At 45.7% G+C, this 9592-nt stretch overlaps 1 long non-coding RNA gene across 1 annotated transcript; it reads right to left on the bottom strand.

Annotated features, from left to right (window-relative positions):
- Window positions 1–901: 901 nt before the first annotated feature.
- LOC143804840 (uncharacterized) lies at window positions 902–8631 on the bottom strand. Its single transcript, XR_013221117.1, has 2 exons — window positions 6766–8631; window positions 902–1124 (listed from the first exon to the last, which is right to left on the bottom strand). It is a non-coding gene; the product is annotated as an uncharacterized LOC143804840 (long non-coding RNA).
- Window positions 8632–9592: the final 961 nt, after the last annotated feature.

Raw genomic sequence — 9592 nt, 5'->3', positions numbered from 1 at the left:
TACTGTGTAAACCTTCTACCAGATTGTTAATAAATATGTTGAAGGGAATAGGTCCCAACACCGACCTCTACGGTACCCCACTGGTCACAGTGATCTTCTGGCCCCTCTCTGTCGCCAAATTTCTATGACAGTCAGATAGTTGTTGGTCGTAGGGGGACTTTATAATTAGGCGGACAGACAGGGTCACCTGCTGCCGAGACCATGAATGTTAAACAGTGTGTTGTTTACAGGGTGCTCGGGTTCGATATATTGCGCATCAGATAAACAGATTGTTGGATGGACCTGTGAGAAGCCCAGTGGTTATGGTACACTGCTGCAGCAATGGTAAAACTTATACGGAGATGAAAGAACCGTAACCCCTTTCTGACGTCAGATGTACTGTCCCGTCGAGGTGGCCTGGGCCCGTATGACCACCAATGGGTTAGTATGTCATCACCGATCAGCCGCACTCATGGGGGGGAGCGTGGCTGATCGCGGCTCGGTGTCTGCTGATTATCACAGCTGACATCCAGCACTATGTGCCAAGAGGGGTCACGGACCGCTCCCGGCACATTAACCCCTGGAAGACTGAGATTAAACATGATAGCAGCGTTCCTGCGGCATAGGGAAGTATCGCGCATGGAGGGGGCTCCCTGTGTGCTTCCCTGAGACCCTCGGAACAGCGCGATATGATCGCATTGTTCCAAGCATCTCCTCCGTCCTCCTCCCTGCAGGCCCCGAATCCAAGATGGCCGCTGGGGTCTTTCCGGGTCCTGCAGGGAGGTGGCTTGCCAGCCTCCTGCATTGCCTGTCAGATTGTTGAGGGAGGATTTAAATTGATCCTTCACGGTTAACCCAGTGATTTCCAAATTAATATATAAAGTGTTGCCGGCAACTGAAAATGACCAGACGGAGACGTGTGTCTCTGTATGGGGGATCGAGCTGATCTCTGGCCCCCGTTTATTTTGTATATCAGTTTTCATTGTCACAGAAATTATACTTCAACCAATCAGCATAAGAACACGCTCACAGTTCTTAACCTATAAGAATGCAGGAAAAACTTAACCCATGAGGATACAGGAAAAATGGAAACTACAGATATAGTCATGTCTTTTTGGCACAGTATGTGTTTTTCTAACAGATGCCTCAGTGTTGTGAATTTGGATTCTGGGCTCCCCCGGTGGCTACTGGTGGAATTGAACTGGTGTCTTCATCTTCTCTGTTCACCTGTTCCCATCAAGATGTGGGAGTCGCTATATAACCTTGCTGCTCTGTTAGTTGCTTGCCGGTCAACAATGTTATCAGAAGCCTCTCTGTGCTTGTTCCTGCTCCTAGACAACTACTAGATAAGTTGGACTCTTGTCCATGTTTGTTTTTGCATTTTTGTTCCAGTTCACAGCTGTAGTTTCGTTACTGTGTCTGGAAAGCTCTTGTGAACAGGAATTGCCACTCTGGTGTTATGAGTTAATGCCAGAGTTTTAAAGTAATTTCTGGATGGTGTTTTGATAGGGTTTTTAGCTGACCATGAAAGTGTCCTTTCTGTCTTCTGCTATGTAGTAAGTGGACCTCAAATTTGCTAAACCTATTTTCATACTACGTTTGTTATTTCATCTTGATTCACCGCCAATACATGTGGGGGGCCTCTGTCTCCTTTCGGGGTATTTCTCTAGAGGTGAGCTAGGACTAATATTTTCCTCTGCTAGCTTTATTTAGTCCTCCGGCTGGTGCTGGGCATCTAGAATCAACGTAGGCATGCTACCCGGCCACTGCTAGTTGTGCGTTGGGTTTAGTTCATGGTCAGCTCAGTTTCCATCTTCCAAGAGCTAGTTCCTATATATGCTGATGCTATGATCTCTTGCCATTGAGATCATGACAGTTTGACCGGCCCACTAAAGGGTTAAAATCCTTGGCTGAGAAAGGAGAGAAATAAGTAGTCTGCTGAAATTTTTTTTTTTTTTTTTTTCTCTCCTTTGAATGGCTCTGTGTTCACCTGTTTGCAATGGATCTTCAGAGTGTAACTGCAGGTTTGAATAATCTCGCCACGAAGGTACAAAATTTGCAAGATTTTGTTTGTCATGCACCTGTATCTGAGCCGAGAATTCCTTTGCCGGAATTTTTCTCGGGGAATAGATCTGGGTTTCAGAATTTTCGAAATAATTGCAAATTATTTTTGTCCCTGAAATCTCGCTCTGCCGGAGATCCTGCACAGCAGGTCAGGATTGTGATTTCCTTGCTCCGGGGCGACCCTCAAGACTGGGCTTTTTCATTGACACCAGGGGATCCTGCGTTGCTCAATGTGGATGCGTTTTTTCTGGCCTTGGGGTTGCTTTATGACGAACCTCATTTGGAGCTTCAGGCAGAAAAAACTTTGATGTCCCTATCTCAGGGGCAAGATGAAGCGGAAATTTACTGCCAAAGATTCCGTAAATGGTCTGTGCTTACTCAGTGGAATGAGTGCGCCCTGGCGGCGACTTTCAGAGAGGGTCTCTCTGATGCCATTAAGGATGTTATGGTGGGGTTCCCTGTGCCTGCGGGTCTGAATGAGTCCATGACAATGGCTATTCAGATCGATAGGCGTTTGCGGGAGCGCAAACCAGTGCACCATCTGGTGTTGTCCACTGAGAAATCGCCAGAGAGTATGCAGTGTGATAGAATTCTGTCCCGAAGCGAGCGGCAGAATTTTAGACGGAAAAATGGGTTGTGTTTCTATTGTGGTGATTCTACTCATGTTATATCAGCATGCTCTAAGCGCACTAAAAAGCTTGGTAAATCTGTTTCCATTTGCACCTTACCGTCTAAGTTTATTCTATCTGTGACCCTGATTTGCTCTTTGTCATCTATTACCACGGACGCCTATGTCGACTCTGGCGCCGCTTTGAGTCTTATGGATTGGTCCTTTGCCAAACGCTGTGGGTATGATTTAGAGCCTTTGGAGACTCCTATTCCTCTGAAGGGGATTGACTCCACCCCATTGGCTAATAATAAACCACAATACTGGACACAAGTAACTATGCGTATTAATCCGGATCACCAGGAGATTATTCGCTTTCTGGTGCTGTATAATCTACATGATGATTTGGTGCTAGGATTGCCTTGGCTGCAATCTCACAACCCAGTCCTCGACTGGAAAGCTATGTCTGTGTTGAGCTGGGGATGTAAGGGGGCTCATGGGGATGTACCTGTGGTTTCCATTTCATCATCTATTCCCTCTGAAATTCCTGAGTTCCTGTCTGACTATCGTGACGTCTTTGAAGAATCCAAGCTTGATTCGTTACCTCCGCACCGAGAGTGCGATTGTGCCATAGATTTAATCCCGGGTAGTAAATACCCAAAGGGTCGTTTATTTAATCTGTCTGTGCCTGAACATGCTGCTATGCGTGAATATATAAAGGAGTCCTTGGAAAAGGGACATATTCGTCCATCGTCATCTCCCTTAGGAGCCGGTTTTTTCTTCGTGTCAAAAAAAGACGGCTCTTTGAGACCATGTATTGATTATCGGCTTTTGAATAAAATCACTGTTAAATATCAATACCCATTGCCGTTGCTGACTGATTTGTTTGCTCGCATAAAGGGGGCCAAGTGGTTCTCTAAGATTGACCTTCGTGGGGCATATAATTTGGTGCGAATCAGGCAGGGGGATGAGTGGAAAACCGCATTTAATACGCCCGAGGGCCACTTTGAGTATTTAGTGATGCCTTTTGGTCTTTCAAATGCTCCGTCAGTTTTCCAGTCCTTTATGCATGATATTTTTCGCGATTATTTGGATAAATTTATGATTGTGTATCTGGATGATATTCTGATTTTTTCGGATGACTGGGACTCTCATGTCCAGCAAGTCAGGAGGGTTTTTCAGGTTTTGCGGTCTAATTCTTTGTGTGTGAAGGGTTCTAAGTGTGTTTTTGGGGTACAGAGGATTTCCTTTTTGGGATATATTTTTTCCCCCTCTTCCATTGAAATGGATCCTGTCAAGGTTCAAGCTATTTGTGATTGGACGCAGCCCTCTTCTCTTAAGAGTCTTCAGAAATTTTTGGGCTTTGCTAACTTTTATCGTCGATTTATTGCTGGTTTTTCGGATATTGCTAAGCCATTGACCGATTTGAATAAGAAGGGTGCTGATGTTGCTGATTGGTCCCCTGATGCTGTGGAGGCCTTTCGGGAGCTTAAGCGCCGTTTTTCCTCTGCCCCTGTGTTGCGTCAGCCTGATGTTGCTCTACCTTTTCAGGTTGAGGTCGACGCTTCTGAGATCGGAGCTGGGGCAGTGTTGTCGCAGAAAAGTTCTGACTGCTCCGTGATGAGGCCTTGTGCCTTCTTTTCCCGTAAATTTTCGCCCGCTGAGCGGAATTATGATGTTGGGAATCGGGAGCTTTTGGCCATGAAGTGGGCTTTTGAGGAGTGGCGCCATTGGCTTGAGGGGGCCAGACATCAGGTGGTGGTATTGACTGACCACAAAAATTTGGTTTATCTTGAGACTGCCAGGCGCCTGAATCCTAGACAGGCGCGCTGGTCATTATTTTTCTCTCGGTTTAATTTTGTGGTGTCATACCTACCGGGTTCTAAGAATGTTAAGGCGGATGCCCTTTCTAGGAGTTTTGAGCCTGACTCGCCTGGTAACTCTGAGCCCACAGGTATCCTTAAGGATGGAGTGGTATTGTCAGCCGTTTCTCCAGACCTGCGGCGGGCCTTGCAGGAGTTTCAGGCGGATAGACCTGATCGTTGCCCACCTGATAAACTGTTTGTTCCTGATGATTGGACCAGTAGAGTCATCTCTGAGGTTCATTCTTCTGCGTTGGCAGGTCATCCTGGCATTTTTGGTACCAGGGATTTGGTGGCAAGGTCCTTCTGGTGGCCTTCCCTGTCACGAGATGTGCGAGGCTTTGTGCAGTCTTGTGACGTTTGTGCTCGGGCCAAGCCTTGTTGTTCTCGGGCTAGTGGATTGTTGTTGCCCTTGCCTATTCCTAAGAGGCCTTGGACGCACATCTCGATGGATTTTATTTCAGATCTGCCTGTTTCTCAGAAGATGTCTGTCATCTGGGTGGTGTGTGACCGTTTCTCTAAGATGGTCCATTTGGTTCCTCTGCCCAAGTTGCCTTCTTCTTCCGAGTTGGTTCCTCTGTTTTTTCAAAATGTTGTTCGTTTGCATGGTATTCCTGAGAATATCGTTTCTGACAGAGGGACCCAATTCGTGTCTAGATTTTGGCGGGCATTCTGTGCTAGGATGGGCATAGATTTATCTTTTTCGTCCGCTTTCCATCCTCAGACGAATGGCCAGACTGAGCGGATTAATCAGACCCTGGAGACATATCTGAGGTGTTTTGTGTCTGCTGACCAGGATGATTGGGTTGCTTTTTTGCCATTGGCGGAGTTCGCTCTCAATAATCGGGCCAGCTCTGCCACTTTGGTGTCCCCGTTTTTCTGTAATTCGGGGTTTCATCCTCGATTTTCCTCTGGTCATGTGGAATCTTCGGATTGTCCTGGAGTGGATGCTGTGGTGGAGAGATTGCATCAGATCTGGGGGCAGGTGGTGGACAATTTGAGGTTGTCCCAGGAGAAGACTCAGCTTTTTGCTAACCGCCGTCGTCGTGTTGGTCCTCGTCTTCATGTTGGGGACTTGGTGTGGTTGTCTTCTCGTTTTGTCCCTATGAGGGTCTCTTCTCCTAAGTTTAAGCCTCGGTTCATCGGCCCGTATAAGATATTGGAGATTCTTAACCCTGTTTCCTTCCGTTTGGACCTCCCTGCATCCTTTTCTATTCATAACGTTTTTCATCGGTCATTATTGCGCAGGTATGAGGTACCGGTTGTGCCTTCCGTTGAGCCTCCTGCTCCGGTGTTGGTTGAGGGTGAGTTGGAGTACGTTGTGGAGAAAATCTTAGACTCTCGTGTTTCCAGACGGAGACTCCAGTATCTGGTCAAGTGGAAGGGATACGGCCAGGAGGATAATTCTTGGGTGAATGCATCTGATGTTCATGCCTCTGATCTGGTTCGTGCCTTTCATAGGGCCCATCCTGATCGCCCTGGTGGTTCGGGTGAGGGTTCGGTGCCCCCTCCTTGAGGGGGGGGTACTGTTGTGAATTTGGATTCTGGGCTCCCCCGGTGGCTACTGGTGGAATTGAACTGGTGTCTTCATCTTCTCTGTTCACCTGTTCCCATCAAGATGTGGGAGTCGCTATATAACCTTGCTGCTCTGTTAGTTGCTTGCCGGTCAACAATGTTATCAGAAGCCTCTCTGTGCTTGTTCCTGCTCCTAGACAACTACTAGATAAGTTGGACTCTTGTCCATGTTTGTTTTTGCATTTTTGTTCCAGTTCACAGCTGTAGTTTCGTTACTGTGTCTGGAAAGCTCTTGTGAACAGGAATTGCCACTCTGGTGTTATGAGTTAATGCCAGAGTTTTAAAGTAATTTCTGGATGGTGTTTTGATAGGGTTTTTAGCTGACCATGAAAGTGTCCTTTCTGTCTTCTGCTATGTAGTAAGTGGACCTCAAATTTGCTAAACCTATTTTCATACTACGTTTGTTATTTCATCTTGATTCACCGCCAATACATGTGGGGGGCCTCTGTCTCCTTTCGGGGTATTTCTCTAGAGGTGAGCTAGGACTAATATTTTCCTCTGCTAGCTTTATTTAGTCCTCCGGCTGGTGCTGGGCATCTAGAATCAACGTAGGCATGCTACCCGGCCACTGCTAGTTGTGCGTTGGGTTTAGTTCATGGTCAGCTCAGTTTCCATCTTCCAAGAGCTAGTTCCTATATATGCTGATGCTATGATCTCTTGCCATTGAGATCATGACACCTCAGTCTTGTATAGTGATACACCCCCGAATCTCTTATCTGGCTCGAGACAGAAAACTCAAGGTCTTTATACCAATTATGAACAATAGCCTAGTTGCATACCAGGCTTGTGAACAAGATAAAGTTACTTCATGGCAGCTGTAACCTTTTACCTAATTAAATAACAGAATTTATCTTTAAGCAACAAGAAAATGGAGTCAAAAACACAAAATGGAGAATCTAGCACAAAATGGAGAACCTTTCATAATTTGTTCCTTCACATTCCCCCCTAGATAAATGTTGTTAATTAATGTCCAGCATCAGAGATACTATCCTGAGCTCTAAGCTCGAGGGGTACTGGTCTTCACATGACTGGTGCCATGTTACCAGCCATTTTAAATACAGTTTCATTAATATCTACAAGCGAGGGAAAAATCTTATTATTTCACAGTCTAAGATATAGCAGTACAAAAAGTATATAAGAAAATATATTTTCACCTTGACAATCCCCCCTAAACACTAAGTTTTTTTCCCTTAAAGAAAGATCCTTCGAGACTGTCCATGTGATGGGAAAAGGGGAGGTGGATTTCTTCATCCAGACACCTCAGAAACTCTCCCCTAGCGAGAGGCCTCCAGGCAGCTGAACCCTTCACTAACCTCACATGGAGTTCTCCCACTGTCCCTAAACTAAATCTCTTAACATCATCTGAGAATGGGGGGTTCTGTCTACTCTCTTGAGGGGGACATACTTAGGGATCTCCCTTGGATCAGTACCATCGTACTCTGGTGGGTCTACTTCTTGATTGAGGAAGGTGCCAGTCGGGATTGCTTTCACTAACTACCTAGGCCTGCCCAGGTGTACTTATACATCTATCATATTATCATTATTTGTTTGTAAAATGAGAAAGGTTGGTTCTCAGGGTCAGCCAATTGTTTCTGCATAGCTAGCTAGTCAGAGGGCCTCCAGGGATAATATTCCTGTATCTGTCTTGCCCTACCTGATGTGGTTGGTTCTCTGGTGGTGGGGGGCGACATGACATGCTGGTCTACAGCTCCTTCCCAAAAGGATTACTGTCAGCCTACTCCCAAAAGTTAATGTCTCCACTATCCACCAACCACAATCCTGTGTCAGCTTCTTATATCACTGCATGTGATCTTGTCTGGACAGGATTCAGTGTAATTCTCTTAGGTCGGGTTGCAGCACGGGTCATACAAGTGTTAGGGCCCAAATCCTCAACTATACCCTAAAAGGCATCACAGCTATAATTGACAAATCTTTGTTCACTGTAATATATATATATTTGATCCATTCAACATTTTTATTAATCTGCACCTGTGGGATTATAGAAGCAAAGCCGGCATAAATCTGGTTCTGGGCTTTAAACTGGTCAGGCACCCCCCTTGGCACTCCAATGGTATCAATATATACCAGTGGATCTTCTTCATAACTCATGTGGAGCTGATCAAAACTTCTCTTTCTGGTAGGTTCATCAGGTATCTTTGGTGTACATATATTGTGTATGTTTAATTAGCAAATCCGTATCTAGAGAACTGTTCTCTTTGCAGTAACCTGTCTCGGAGATTTCTACTGGTATACCTGTGGTGTCGTGGGAATTATAGCAGGTGTAATTGTCAGCTAATACGGTTACTTCTCCTGGGACCTTTAGTTTAGGTTCCTTATGAATTAGTGGGACATAATCTGGGCAATCAGTGGACTTCAAACCTTTCAACAAATTCATGACACAGGCGGTGGTGTTGTCATCAGGGAAAAGCAATGCATGTGTGTATAGGTGTGTATTCGCAGCAGCACAAGCAATACATCCTACAGAGATATTCTGGACTCTTACATTGTATCTCACCCATTCTAACCACAGGTTTTTCCTTGGGGCTGTTTGTGTTTCTATGGAGAAAACCTCTTGCCAACTGAGACCTGGAATGGGGATCACTTCATTAACTACATGTTGCAAACGCTCACCTGGGCCTGTTTTAGGTGTACTGGTAACAGGGGCCTTGGTTGGTCTGAAACTAATATCCTGGAGCTGTATATGGCCTAAATTCCCATGGTATCCACTATTAAATACATAATTATAATGCCTTCCCAGTACAAATGTCTGCAGGTCAGCAGATTGGGGGCTTTCAAGATTTAGGAGAAGGGGGTGACAACTTTTACCCCATTTACAGCCTCTAGGTGGTTGCAGAAGGGCTGTTAGATGCATTCTCTCACGAAGACTCCTACCCGTCCCATCCTTGGGAACATGGCTTCACTAGATTTATATCCCCAATCATCTCCCGTATTCCAGGCAGCATCTGTCTAATAATAACAGTTATTGTTGTCATTTCTGGTAACACATATATAAAACTGGATGATCCCCTCTACCACCCGTTCAGTCTCGAGGCACTTGACTACATCACAGAAATCAAATCGCCAGATATTCACCGGGGCTGTCAGGTTTACCCAGAGAATAGTGGGACCAGGATTCTTATTTACATTAGGGGCCGAAGAGGTAGGGGCGAGGATAGCCCTCAGTTCCAGGATCAAAAACAACAGTCTCTTTTACAGTGTGAGGCGTGGATCCAGGTGCTCTTTCCTTCAAGTTTTACTGCAGTGGGGGGTGACCAGGATCACCGTGTGGGGTCCTTCAAATCTTGTCTGGAGACAATCTCTGCACACAAACTTTTTCCCATACACCAGGTCTCCTGGCACAAAGAGATGGTGTCCAGGAATCTTGTCTGGGTCTGGAAGAGAACTGAAAACGGTTAAATGCACTTTGGCAAGGTGTCCATGTAAGGCCTGCACATAACTAGTCAGGTCCTGGTACTTGAGCTGCAACTGTTGTGGAAAGAAACAT

Source organism: Ranitomeya variabilis, chromosome 2 (assembly GCF_051348905.1).
Source record: "Ranitomeya variabilis isolate aRanVar5 chromosome 2, aRanVar5.hap1, whole genome shotgun sequence".
In the NCBI taxonomy this organism is placed as follows: Eukaryota; Metazoa; Chordata; class Amphibia; order Anura; family Dendrobatidae; genus Ranitomeya; species Ranitomeya variabilis.
This window is presented reverse-complemented; position numbering and strand designations above follow the sequence as displayed.